General features: G+C 38.6%; 2 long non-coding RNA genes and 1 pseudogene across 3 annotated transcripts in view; 2 read left to right on the top strand and 1 right to left on the bottom strand.

The window, feature by feature from the left end:
- Nucleotides 1-14416, top strand: part of LOC138379714 (uncharacterized) — a 171056-nt gene that overhangs the window by 44115 nt on the left and 112525 nt on the right. The gene's annotated exons all lie outside the window — the stretch shown is intronic.
- The window catches only part of LOC138379715 (uncharacterized), a 34227-nt gene that overhangs the window by 2201 nt on the left and 17610 nt on the right, over nucleotides 1-14416 (bottom strand). The gene's annotated exons all lie outside the window — the stretch shown is intronic.
- Nucleotides 12983-13454, top strand: LOC138379717 (SUZ RNA-binding domain-containing pseudogene; annotated as a pseudogene).

The raw sequence follows: 14416 nt of genomic DNA, 5'->3' as shown, positions 1-14416 counted from the left end.
GGAAGAAAAAGCTACTTTAAGTGTAATCAACATGCAGAAATAAACAGGAATAGGTCTAAAGGACAACCAGCGTAAGAACAATAATAGAAAAAAAAAAACTCAACCTATCCAATGAAAGGCAGGAAAGGGGGAAAAGGACCAAAAGTAAGCCCAATTAGAGTGATTACAACAGGGGCCGAGGCAGGAGGATCATTTCAGGCCAGGAGTTCATGACCAGCTTGATTTAGAACGAGACCCCATCTCTACAAAAAATAGAAAAATTAGCTGGGCAAGGTGGCAGGAATCTATAGTGCCAGCTACTCCAGAGGCTGAGGCAGGAGGATCACTTGAGCCCAGGAGTTTGAGGTTGCTGTGAGCTATGATGATGCCATGGCACTCTAGCCTGGGAGACAGAGCAAGACCCTGTCTCAAAAAAAAAAAAAAAAAAAAAAAAATTACAATCATGTAAGTGAGTTGAACTTGCCAATTTGAAAACAAATTAGGCCAAAGATTTTATGGTGGGTTAAAAAATGATAAAGCAATATAGTCCCTAAAAGAGACATATTTAAGAAAGGATACATCAGATGACTATGAATAAAAATAAAGCTACAGTAGCAATCATAATAAAATTTAAGGCAAAAAATATCATAAAGGACAAATTCAGATATTATATACTGATATAACAAAAATGTATCATCATGATGAACACATCCACAGCAAACAAGAAGGCTTCAATATACGTCAGGAATAAATACCACAAATACATGTGTAAAAATTCAAGTGTAGTTGAGAATTTTAACATCAATTCATCAAGAAGAGAACAATATAAGTAGACATATTGAAGATCCCAGGAAAAAAACTAAGAATACCTATTATTTTCATGAGCATACAGCACGTACACACACTGGTCGTATAATAGAAAAAGCGTGCCTCAAAACACTTGAGAGGATCAATACCAGACAGACTGTATTCTCTTACAAAAATGGGATAAAATTAGAAATTAATGACAAAAAGATGGTTTTTAAAATCTCATGTTTGGAAACTATATAACTAGATAATTCAAATTAAAAGGTAAAAACATGTAAACATTTTTAAAAATACTTATTAGCACTTAATGGTAATGAAAATTCAAGGCTACCATCTAACTGGATCAACTTGGCTGACTTGTCATTCCCAAACCAATCACTGCGGCCAAAGGAATGGTAAAAACCAATGTTTGCTTAGGCCACAGGAATCCACAGTATAGCAGAAGCAGCAGGGGCAGTGGGAAGAAATCTGGTATCATATCTGGAAGAGCAAAGAGGAGATACATGGAAGACTATGGAGGCAATGATGCCTACAGAGCTTTAATTCCAGTTCGGCCACAATTCCCTAAGGTTAATTACTGATCATGTAATTTGGGATGGGATCTCAGTTTTCTTAGGTGAAAAATGAAAACACCATCTAAGAGTCCTTTTAGCTCGAGGAGTTTGCAATTACATCATGATGTTTTGTTCAACCTATAACAGGGTCTGGCACATATTAGTATGTACATACAGAATGAATGAGAAGTTTACCACATTCAATTTGAGAGATTCTCAGGACTATTACCTAAAACAACTAATGGATTTCCAATAGATAAACGGGAAAAGGATGTAAAATTTACAATCCACAGAGGAGAAGCTAGTAGGCTTCTTTTAAAATGTTCAAAGTTCGTAATTAAAGAAATTAAAATTAAAAACAAAAACTGCATCTACCATTTCACATCTATTCAATGAATTTTAAAACGCGGTAATCAATAAAGGGAAAGAAGTAGAGAAACTACTAATTGCATACACACTGTCAGAAATTATTGAAAATGTTTACATTTAATGCATTAGTAACGCTTCTGGAAATACAAAAATAATCCTGAGTAATCTAAAAGAAAGCAAAATACTTATATGGACAAAAATGTTTTATTGTAGTATTTCCTATTGTAATAGGAGGGAAAACCCAGATGCAACATAATTGTATAAAAACCAGGTAATAATGAAATTATGGTTTAATGATAGATTAGTCACTGTCATAGCATTAGGAGAATATATTTAATAAATTGTATTATTTAAGGGAATCTATGGAGTCCAATAACCATGCGACATTCACATTAAAACTGCTATGACCATTTAATTTTTAAAGTTATTAAAACCTCAAAGCTTGTGTTTAAAAATCTGACAAATTTCATACCCTGTGTTTTGAAAACATAGACTTCACCAAGAATGGGCCAGTAATCACATTTTAGATATAATTCACAGAAATATTAACTTCCAAGAGTATTTTATTTTTATACTAAAAGAGAATATAATATAGCTACTCTTATTGAGTGTGCAACGTATGACAGCTTTGGACTTTTTAAATAAAACGTGTGGAAAATTTTCAACTCCACTATGCCAAAGAAAGTATTGGTCTTAATTCTAGTAAATGCTTTATATTTTATCTGTTTCATTGGCTCAGCTCCACATGAGACCAGGGCCTGCCTTGATTTCTGGAATGCTGCCCCCATGCTTTTCTCCTAGGCTTTGTTGCCAGGGTTGCAGCTGCACAACCAATTCTCATTAAAATGTGAGTCATTGAAATGCAGGTCTATGGAAACGGATATAAAGGATTTCATCATCTTCTCACAATTCACAGTGAGGACTGAACTCCCACTCTTCTCAAGCCATACAACTACCTGAACCCTCCTCTACCAACTCACACACCAGATAGAATAAATGCAGCAGTTCAGTCCTAAATATCCAAATAAAAACCGTCAAAAAGGAGAAAATGGCACAGTAAGGAACCTTAAAGTCTGGTAAAAGTTATTTCAAAATGACTTCTAATACTCATGATGTAGTCATAGGTTATAGCTGGATACTCATACAGTGATGTGATTTTAGAAATAATACTTCTCAAGAAAAAATACCTGCCAGAAAGAATGGGCACTCTGCAATAACAGTTCCAGAATAACAATTTCAGGAACTTCAAGTCAGAAAAACAAAAAACGCAAGGAATTTACTCCAAATGCAAAATACTCCAAAGCTATTAATTTTGTTGTAGAACACTCACACCCTAAAATTTTCTTGGAAATGGAGGAAAAAAATTTAAGGACAATTTATACTTCTTTTCCCTTTGTTACTAGGATCTTAGTATTCTCAATTAAAACTAAACAGCTCAAATCCTCTCATGCCAAGTAAAAAGGACAGTCAGTTTTTTATTAAAACATAATATTTTGAATGTTGGTATACCATTGGAATTCTTATAACATGTAAAACCTTAGAATTTTAACTATATTGGAGAAAAGAATTAAGGTGAGCAAAACATCTTGGGGTTAAGTACACACAGCTGAGTCTGTTCCCCGGGCAATTCTTTTACAGCTAACTAAATAAAAGAAAAAAATGGGGGTGGCAGGAGAGTGAAGGGTATTATCCCTAGACAATCTGATTATACAACATGTACTTTAAGTTACAGAAACAAAGCACACAGATAACAGTTCTAAAAACTGAGTACTAGTTGCATTTTTTAGGTAATCAAACTATAAAATCTTTAAGTGTACTTCATAACTTCATAAAGCTTTTTTAAAGTATATGAGAAATACATGATTTTTCTTTTAAGAGACGTGGTCTTCCTCTGGCACCCAGGCTGGAGTGCAACGGCGCCATCATAGCTCACTGAGAAATACATCAAAATGCTTGTTAAAAATATAGATTAGAGGCCGGGCGCGGTGGCTCATGCCTGTAATCCTAGCACTCTGGGAGGCTGAGGTGGGCGGATCGTTTGAGCTCAGGAGTTCGAGACCAGCCTGAGCAAGAGAGAGACCCCATCCTCTACTAAAAATAGAAAGAAATTATATGGACAGCTAAAAATATATATAGAAAAAATTAGCCGGGCATGGTGGTGCATGCCTGTAGTCCCAGCTACTAGGGAGGCTGAGACAGGAGGATCGCTTGAGCTCAGGAGTTTGAGGTTGCTGTGAGCTAGGCTGACGCCACGGCACCCACTCTAGCCTGGGCAACAGAGTGAGACTCTGTCTCAAAAAAAAAAAAAAAAAAATATAGATTAGGATCCCCTCATACCCTTTAGGATGGCTATTATCAAAAAAACAAAAAATAAGTGTTGGTGAGGATGTGAAGAAATCAGAAACCCTGTGCACTGATGGTGAGACTGTAAAATGGTGCAGGTGCTATGGAAAACATGATTACAGGTCCTCAAAAAATTAAAAATAGAAATACCACATGATCCAGCAATCCCATTTCTGGAATATAGTCAAAAGAATTGAAGGCAGGGTCTTGAAGAGATGTCCATATGCCCATGATAATACCAGCACTATTCACAATAGCCAACCCAAACGCCCATCAAGGGATAAAGAGATAAACCAAATATGGTACATACACAATGGAGTATAATTAAGCCTTAAAAAGGAATGGAATTCTGCCATATGCTATAACATGAATAAGCCTACTGGACATCATGTCAAGTGAAATAAGCCAGTCACAAATACTGCATGATTCCACTTAAATGAGGTCACTAAAGTAGTCAAGTTCATAGAAACATAAAGTAGGTGGGTAGCAGGGGAAGGTGGTAGGGGGAAAAGGAAAGTTATTGTTTAATGGGTATAGAGTTTTAGTTTTACAAGATAAAAAGTTTTGGTCAGCAATGTAAATATGCTTAACGCTACTAAACCATACACTTAGAAATGATTACCATGATAAAGCTCATGTTATGTGGAGTTTTTAAAAATTTATTTTCAACGACACCAATGTTATATGGTTTTTACCAGTACTATGGAAAACATTTTTCAAATGGAGATTCGGGGTGATTTCACCCTTGGAGATTCTGATAAGTTGATAAAGATGAAAATTTGGTGGAATTTTTTTTTTTGCTTTTACCAACTATCACTTTTTTTTCCCCAGATACATCTTGTATCACCATGGCACAAAACTCAAGATTCAAGATATTAATTATGAAAACTAAATCTCCTTCCCACCTTACCCCTAGCCACCCAGTTCTCCTCTAACACAGCCACTAATATTAGCTTCTTCTGTAGCATTTCAGAGGTATTCAGTATATGTAAAAATATTTTTATATAGTATCATATATCATTGGCACCCTACCTTTTCACTTCATACTACATCTTGAAAATCAGACAATAGCAATAACTTTTTAAAAACTACCTCCCTCGATTATTTATTTATTTATTTATTTTTTGAGACAAAGTCTCACTCTGCTGCGTGTGATGGAGATAAGGGAAGGGAGTGCCATGGCGTCAGCCTCGCTCACAGCAACTTCAAACTCCTGGGCTCAAGCGATCCTCCTGCCTCAGCCTCCCAAGTAGCTGGGACTACATGCATGCGCCAACACGCCCAGCTAATTTTTTCTATATATACTTTAAATTGTCTGGCTAATTTCTTTCTATTTTTTAATAGAGACAGGGTCTCGTTTTTGCTCAGGCTGGTCTCGAACTCCTGAGCTCAAACAATCTGCCCGCCTTGGCCTCCCAGAGTGCTAGGATTACAGGCGTGAGCCACCACACCCAGCCCTCCCTCAGTTTTTAAAAGCTGCATTTTTATATCAGTATAAATAGTCTCTGACAGATGGAAAAGTAAGTTGTTTCTAATATTTTACTATTGTAAGAAATAGTGTGAAGAATAACCTGTATATTCACACATGTGGAAATATGATGAAGTAAACCCAAACCTAAAGCATTTATCTGCAGGACAAATACCAAGAAGTGAAAATGATTAATCAAAGGACACATACATTTAAACTTTGGTAGGCATTTTTAAACTTTGGCAGATATTTCCCAAATCTCCTAAGAGAATGTACCAACCTATACTTCCTCTAACAATGCATCAGAGCACCTGTATTTTCTATCTTTCAAAAAATGTTTTCTTAAAAGGCTTCCCTAATTTCAAATATAAAAAGGAAAAAAAAAATCTGTATTCCTTCTCTCAAGGATCTGATTTTTTCCTGATGACTACCCAGCTATATATACTGCCAAAAAAAAAAAAAAAACCTTATCTCCTTTTCACACTGAAATGTGTCTTCATTATATTCTAAATTTCCATATGAATTTGGGACTACTTTTATTCTGTACCACTAATCTATCTAATCATATACCTGAATCATGATGTTTTGACTACAGTAACTTTAGAATATACATTTAATGTCTGGGAGAACTAGTTCCTTTTTAAAAGTTCCTTTTTTTAAGAATTTTTCTGGATAATCTTATTTTTTCCTTACAAAATTTTAGATTCAGCTGGTCTAATCCTTAAAAATCCTGCTGGTATTTTTATTGGGATCATGCTATGTCATTGATTAAACAATAACATTTTTCACATATTGAATCATGATGGTGACTCTCTATATCATCTTTTAGGTTTTAGATGATTCTGCTATAGGGGGGCTGCATTTTGAGAAACAGCCCTGCCCGTCCAACTGCAGAACAGTGGTGCCTGACAAGGGGCGAGGGAAGCCACTGCACACAGTGCAGGCCGTGTCTAGCAGTGGGCTGCAGCCTACCAGTGCTATGTATCAGTGCAGTTATCCTTGTTAGGGAGATCAGTAGTTCTTCCCAGTAGCAGAAACTGCACTCTAAACCACTTTCTATGTCCCTAGGGTAGAGGACAACTGCAGCTGAAGTAAGTGGTTCAGAATTCCATTCTATACAGGAACTTAAAACTCAGTGGTTTATTATAGGTTTAAGAGAACCAGAATGACATGAGACCCTGGGTGTGGGGAGGAAAAATTAACACTGTGACTTGAAAAGATCATTCTCCCACCTTCCACTCCTAATTCACTTAAAAGATCAGCATTTCAGGTAAACATACTAAGTTGCATGAAATTAAAACCTGTGTGACTAAGTCAGTCCCAGCTGAAAGGAATGGGCTCAAAAAGGCTTTTCTAGGCTGGGCACTGTGGCTCACAGCTATAATCCTAGCACTCTGGAAGGCCAAGGTGGGTGGATCACTCGAGGTCAGGAGTTCAAGACCAGCCTGACCAGGAGCGAGACCCCCCCCCCGTCTCTACTAAAAATAGAGAGACATTATCAGGCCAACTAAAAATATATAGAAAAAAATTAGCTGAGCATGGTGGTGCATGCCTGTAGTCCCAGCATCTCAGGAGGCTGAGGCAGAAGGATTGCTTGAGCCCAGGAGTCTGAGGTTGCTGTGAGCGAGGCGATGCCACAGCACTCTAGCCCAGGCAACAGAGTGAGACTCTGTCTCACAAGGAAAAAAAAAAAGGCTTTTCTTTTTTTAAGAGACAGGGTCTTGCTCTGTTGCCCAGGCTGGACTGCAGTGGCACAATCATAGCTCACTGCAGTCTCAAACTCCTGGGTTTAAGCAATCCTCTTAGCTCAGCTGGGACTATAGGCATGCGCCATGATCCCAGCTAATTTTTATTTTTTTAAAGAAACAGGGTCTTGCTGTTGTCCAGGCTGTTCTCAAACTCCTGGGCTCAAGCGATCTTCCCGCCTCCACCTCCCAAAGTGCTAAGGTTACAGGTGTGAGCTACCATGTGTTGCCCCAAAAGGGCTTGTTGAAGTGACAGGCAGAGCTTAGTGTACGAAAAGCACTCACCCTAACAATGGCCAGCTAATTAATTAAAATCACCAACACTATTTACATAAGCATATCCCCTTAGATGGCAATTATTTCCAGATAATTCTAAACTGGACCACTAACTAAAAAACTGGAAATTTAATATCAGTTTCCATTCCCTAAACTTTAAACTACTATCAGACTTTAAAATATTTTCTATCTATAGGCCAGACATAGTAGCTCATGCCTATAATCCCAGCACTTCCAGAAACCAAGGCAGGAAGATTGCTTTGAGACCAGCCTGGGCTAAATAGTGAGACCTCATGTTCACAAAAAAATTTAAAAATTAGTTGGGAATGGTGGTGCATGCCTGTAGTCCTAGCTACTTGGAAGGCTGAGGTTGGAGGATAGCTTGAACCCAGGAGTTCAAAGTTACAGTGCGTTATGACTGTACCACTATACTCCAGCCTGGATGACAGAGCAAGACCTTGTCTCTTAAAAATATATATATTTATATACATTTTTTCTAGCTATAGATGAAGATTTTCATATTGGATCAAATTCCCAAAATTGAAGAGCTAATACCAATTATTCTATTCCCTGAAAGTTTCCCAAACTCCTTCTTTATAGATATTAACATTTAGAAAGGGAAAAACTCAGAGCCATTAAAGCTGATGTGTGAAAAAATATCCCATTGTATTTCTGGGTTTTAAAAAATTTCAATTTCTACAATGTGTACATTCTCTCACATTTGGTGAACAGATTATTCCTTTTGTCTCTGTGGGGGGTGGGAGGCTCAATACCTAAACTCAACAGATTGCTTCTAGTAGACTGGTACGCATAGCAAGATGCTATCAAGTCAGAATGGGAAATCAGGATCAGAAGTCAGCCATATGACCACGAAACCAGGAAACTAAAGCTGTTAATACTGCATAAATATTTTCTGAGTTTTTTCCATCTCTAAAATTGCTATATGCTTTTCCTATCACCAGTGAAAAAATAAGCTATCAAGATAACTCACTCATCAGATAATTACAAAAATTAACTTATTCAACAAATATTCACTGAGCTCCTACATATTAGGACCACATAGATATTTTAATAAAACATATATAAATTAAACATAAGTCAACATAGTATAAAACTATATTTTTAAAAGCACAAAAATAAAATAAGCACTATATTCTTGAAACTACCATAGAAGCAAAATATTTGTAGACTACCAGAGATTAACTACAGTGCAGTTTAACTAGATAAAAGTAACTTTATTTTTAGTTTGTAGCAACTGCAACACAGTGACAATTAAACACTTTTTAAGATCATTTTATACACACTTTAAAATCTGGCCTATACAGATGTCAAAATTGAATTGACAATATTCAACATATACTTCTGATTTTAAAAAGTCTTAACCAGCAAACCGATCTCTTTCACATTTATAAAGCACACTCAAAGGCAGACATAATGCTTAATCGTTCCTAGGACATAGGTGCATCTTAAAAAAGAAAAACATACTCTATGTCAAAATATTATAAACATTCCAAAAATGTAAGCATTTAATGGAACATCAGAAGCATTAATTATTGAACAAGACAAGATGCTCCTTATAATCACAATGTTCTAGAAGTTCTAGCCAATGCAATAAACAATCTGGCTCCAGAGTCCATTCCTTTTAATTTTCTACATCTCTCTTCCAAAAGAATAATAGATTTGTGAAGACCACTTAAAATCTTTTAAAATCCTGAAGGAAAAATGAAAACAGGTAAAAAAAAAAATCAAAAATGTTAAATCTCAATACCAATTAAAGAAATAAAAATGAAGAAAATAACAAATATTTTCTGCTCAAATGGGCAGACTTAAAAAATATTATAATTCTAAAGATTTCATGAGTTCAGTGAATAGTCCTAGGATTACAGACCAGAACTTCATAATTAAAGTTTAAAAGACTAACTAACGTGCCGTTATCCTTACCCCTAGAATCCCAATCCCAGGAATCAAGTTTCAGAAAATACTCACGGATGTGCCCAGACTGAACCTGGGAGTGGACACTGGGCTGCGATTACCCTTCCCATGTTTCTGATAGACAACACTGATAGAATTTTATTTTAGAAAATGTGGCATCAGAGATATGTTTCAATTGTTTTAGCCCATCATGTAGCTGTGATATGTGATGGGTTAAAAGTGCATTTTAAAATTTTTCTTTCTTTTTCCCTGTACAGTAAGATTTCAAGAGAGTCCCTTCTTCCCCCTTCCCTTCCTCTCTCACCATGTACTCAAGAAAGTCCCTGCTGAAAAGAACAGTAACCCAGTGGGCAAGACATGACGCCTTCCGCACTGGCCCTGAGCAGCACAGCACAATCCACAGTCTGAACAGCGGTTAAGGGCACAGACCTCAGAGCCAAAAGCTCTAGGTTACAATCTCAATTCTCCTATCTCCTAGCTGAATGAACTTTTTTTTTTTTTTTTGTTGAGACAGAGTCTCACTTTGTTGCCCAGGCTAGAGTGAGTGCCGTGGCATCAGCTTAACTCACAGCAACCTCAGACTCCTCGGCTTAAGTGATCCTACTGCCTCAGCCTCCCGAGTAGCTGGGACTACAGGCATGTGCCACCATGCCTGGCTAATTTTTTCTATATAGATTTTTAGTTGTCCATATAATTTCTTTCTATTTTTAGTAGAGACGGGGTCTTGCTCTTGCTCAGGCTGGTCTCAAACTCCTGACCTCGAGTGATCCACCTGCCTCGGCCTCCCAAAGTGCTAGGATTACAGGCGTGAGCCACCGCGCCCGGCCATGAATGAACCTTGATAAAGTCACTTAACCTCTCTAAATTTTCTCAAGTATATAAATGAATACAATTTACTAAACAGGTAAGTTAAGATAATACAGAAAAGTACTTTACACAGAGCCTGGCATTTATTTAGTAGTTCAACTAATGTTAAGATATTATTATCTGTAGTATTAGGAAAAAAAAAAAGCCACCTGTCCATTCCTTAAAAAAAAAAGATTGTCTTACCTATTCGTGTTGTTATAACAGAATACTTGAGGCTGGGTAATTTATAAATAAAAGAAGTTTATTTGGCCCATAATGCCGGTGGCTATAAAGACCAAAAGCATGGCACCAGCATCAGCTTGGCTGCCGGTAAAGGCCTCAGCTGCACTAGCACATGGTGGAGAAACAGAAAGGCAAGCAGGCCTGTGTGAAGGGAGACCACACAGGAGAGGACCCTCACTTTACAGCACCCACTCTCAGAGAACTGATCCATTCCTTCCCACAAGGGAGGGATCCACCTCTCTGACCAAACACCTGCCACCAGGCCCCACCTCCCAACACTGCCTCACTAATTTTTTTGGCAGGGACGAATCACATCCAAACCACAGCAGAGAAGTCACATTAAATACACAGTATGTACAGTCCACCCTCAGGATCCAGGGGTTCTGCATCCAAGGATTCAACCAAGCATGGATGGAAAACATCTCGGAGAAGAAAATTCCACAAAGTTCCAAAAAGCAAAACTTGAATTTGTCTCATGAATAAAGTGATATACAGGCATCATAATGGGTATTAGAAGTAATGATTTAAAGTATATGGGAGGATGTGTGTAAGTTATATCTAATTACAATGCCATTTTATATAAGGAACTTGAGCATCTGTGGTCCTGGAACCAATTTCTCACAGATAATGAGGGATGTCTACCAAATTAAACTTCCTAAAATATACAAGGTTCTGAAATTTAAAAACACATGTGGGCCCCAAGATTTTGAATAAGTGATTGTGGTCCTGTACCTTTATAAACTCTTCTTCTGAAAAAATAATTAATAATGACTTATTGTATTTATTTTTTTAAGTCAGCCAGATTCCAAGTTGCCCATAATTGTTTATTTTACAGTTCTAGAGGTGCCAAGGGTTCAGCAGGAGTCCCTGCCAAAGGGCCAATCACTGTAGATGAACACATGCTCCTTTTTTCTAGAACCCTAACTTCCGCTGGTAAGAATACATTCATAGGAAGACTGTTCACATAATGTCAGTCTCATCGAGTTAACAACAAACTCCATTTGCAATGGCGTGGACTACATATTTGTTTACCACCTTAGTCCTTGTATTTGGTACTGAAAAAAAATCAGTGAGTAGATTGCATTGTCTGCTACCCGGCATAACTGTATTACAGGTTTACTTGCCTAATTCACAATTCAAGATTTAGTGAGTTGCTTGAACTCTTATTATAAAGGTATGGAATGAGTGATGAGAAGGATGTATCAGGACATTTTCACATACATGTAAGAGAAAAAAATCCAAAGCAAATTGGATTAAACAAGGTGTTTACTGACTCGTATAACTGACAGTGTAAAGGCATAGCACCTTCACGGAAGGCTTGAGCTAGCAGCTCAACTGAAGTGACCAGGGCATGGTTTTTCTCCACTGTTCCTTCAGTGTTGACGTCTTATTCAACTAGCTTTCCTTTGATGGTCAGAAGATAACTGCCAGGAGTTCAATGACTACGTTTTCAGGTTGAAATTCAGAAAAAAAAAAAAAAGTGCCTTCATCCCAGCATTCCTAGCAAATGTCTTAAGATTCATTCTGACTCATCAGGCTTAAGTCACATGCCTGCCATGATTGGCTTAGGTAAGACACATGATCCATTCCTACAAACCCATCAAAACTTATATGAAACAAAGCACATTAAAGTTGACCTTAGTGATTTAAATTTCTTATATTACTAAACAATGATATTACTGCATTTAAACTGATGGGTAAAGCACATCATATAACTTTCCCTATCTTCTTAAAAATTACTCTCCCAGATATTCATCACAACCTATCAAGAAAAAAAAATTAAAATTTTCCCTTAACGTAAATCACTTTTTGGAGGATTCAAAATGTACTACTAGATTACCTGGTAAAATCAAAACCACAAGTTCATGATTGTTCTTGTTAACCTAACTGAAAGCAACACCATAGATTTTCAAGAAGAAAAAGAGGTCCTTATCCCATACTTTTTTGAGATTATCATAATAACTTAAAAGATAGAAGAGTACAGGAATATCTTGACTTTGGCAAAAAAGAAAGGAAGGGAAAAAAAAGAAGTGGTTTGTTTCATACAGCCTTAAAATATAAGCAACTAGATAATCCATCCTATGGCTCAAGACCCCTCTTACCATACTCACCACCACACCTCTTCTCTTGCCCCGCCCAAAACACAGGGTCCTAGAAACACAGTGGGAGATGCGCACTTTAGGGAATCTTATTGTGAATGTGCACTCCAAAGCCAAATACAAACCATTCCTGAACTATGTTTCCTAATGTTCATGTCCCTCATTCTTACAATTAGCACAGAAAACACAAAGTTTATTCTCAGATTTATAATGGAGAAGAAAGCAAAATTGCATTTATTAGACTGAAAGCCAATACTCAAACATGTAGGAGTATTCTGGTTCTGATGGTAAAGTTGCACAAAAACAAAAGGCAGGAGTAAGATGGAAGATGAGGAGGTCGCTGAGAGCTGGGAGGAGGCGGCAGACAGCGGGCAGGAAATCCAAATCTCCTCCCAAAGTGCCCATTGTGATTCAGGACGATAGCCTTCCCACGGGGCCCCCTCCACAGATCCGCATCCTCAAGAGGCCCACCAGCAACGGTGTGGTCAGCAGCCCCAACTCCACCAGCAGGCCAGCCCTTCCGGTCAAGTCCCTAGCACAGCGGGAGACAGAGTACGCCGAGGCCCGGAAGCGGATCCTGGGCAGTGCCAGCCCTGAGGAGGAGCAGGAGAAACCCATCCTCGACAGGCCAACCAGGATCTCCCAACCCGAAGACAGCAGGCAGCCCAATAATGTGATCAGACAGCCTTTGGGTCCTGATGGGTCACAAGGCTTCAAACAGCGCAGATAAATGCAGGCAAGAAAGGATGCCGCCGCTGCTGCCGTCACCGCCTCCTGGGTCGTCCGCCACGGGTTGCACTGCCATGGCACACAGCTGGACTTGAGCAGAGGGAACGACCTGACTTACTTGCACTGTGATCCTCCTTGCTCCGCCCACTGTGACCTTGAACCCCATGCACTGTGACCTCCCCCCTTCTCCCCTCTTCCCACTGTGATTGGCATGTCGACAAGGGCTGTCCCAAGTCAATGGAAAGGGAAAGGGTGGGGATTAGGGGAGGGTTGGGGGGACCCACCAAGAACTCAGAGTAGAGAGTCAGACAGTGCCACTTGGCCACTTGGGGTAAAGCCAGTGACAGCAATAACAGTTTATCATGCTCATTAATTTGGGATTTTAAAACACAAATGAGAACTCCTGCCCACCCACCCCCAAGTGCATGTCTTCATCACTTAAAAAGTAAGTTCCATTTGAAAATATCCTTTCTTTTTTTTTTTTTTTTTTCCTATTTTTGTTTGTTTATACAAATATCTGATTTGCAAGAAAAAGCGCATGGGAGGGATTTTAGCAGTTTAATGAATTTTTAATTGAGGAAAGGTAGTTTGGTAGTCTACTTAAAAAAATGTTTCTGGGACATTCACTAGAAACATTAACCAATAGGATTTTGGTGAGCTTAGCTTCTGTATTCCTACTGCTGCCCAGAAAAGGGGCAGGGCTCTGCAGCCCCCAGGACAGATGAGCACCCCATGCCTATACCTCCCTCCCCTAGCTAAGTCCCAGGGCATCTTGGCCTTGCCTGGAGACTGGGCTAGCTCTGTAGGCTCAGAGAGCCAGGGGAGGGTGCCAACCCCACCTCTAGTATTTTGGAAAATAGGGAAAGTGAACAGACTTCCCCTTCCCATATCCCTCAGGGTGGTTCCCTACCAGCCAGGCTTGCTACTTCTGGAAGGAAGCAGGTAGTATCAGGGAGTGAGACCGCACTCCTGGATATAGAAATAAAGGACTCAAGACTTGTTCAGTATTTGGCTGACGAGGGGAGA

Source organism: Eulemur rufifrons, unplaced genomic scaffold (genome assembly GCF_041146395.1).
Source record: "Eulemur rufifrons isolate Redbay unplaced genomic scaffold, OSU_ERuf_1 scaffold_125, whole genome shotgun sequence".
NCBI lineage: Eukaryota > Metazoa > Chordata > Mammalia > Primates > Lemuridae > Eulemur > Eulemur rufifrons.
This window is presented reverse-complemented; position numbering and strand designations above follow the sequence as displayed.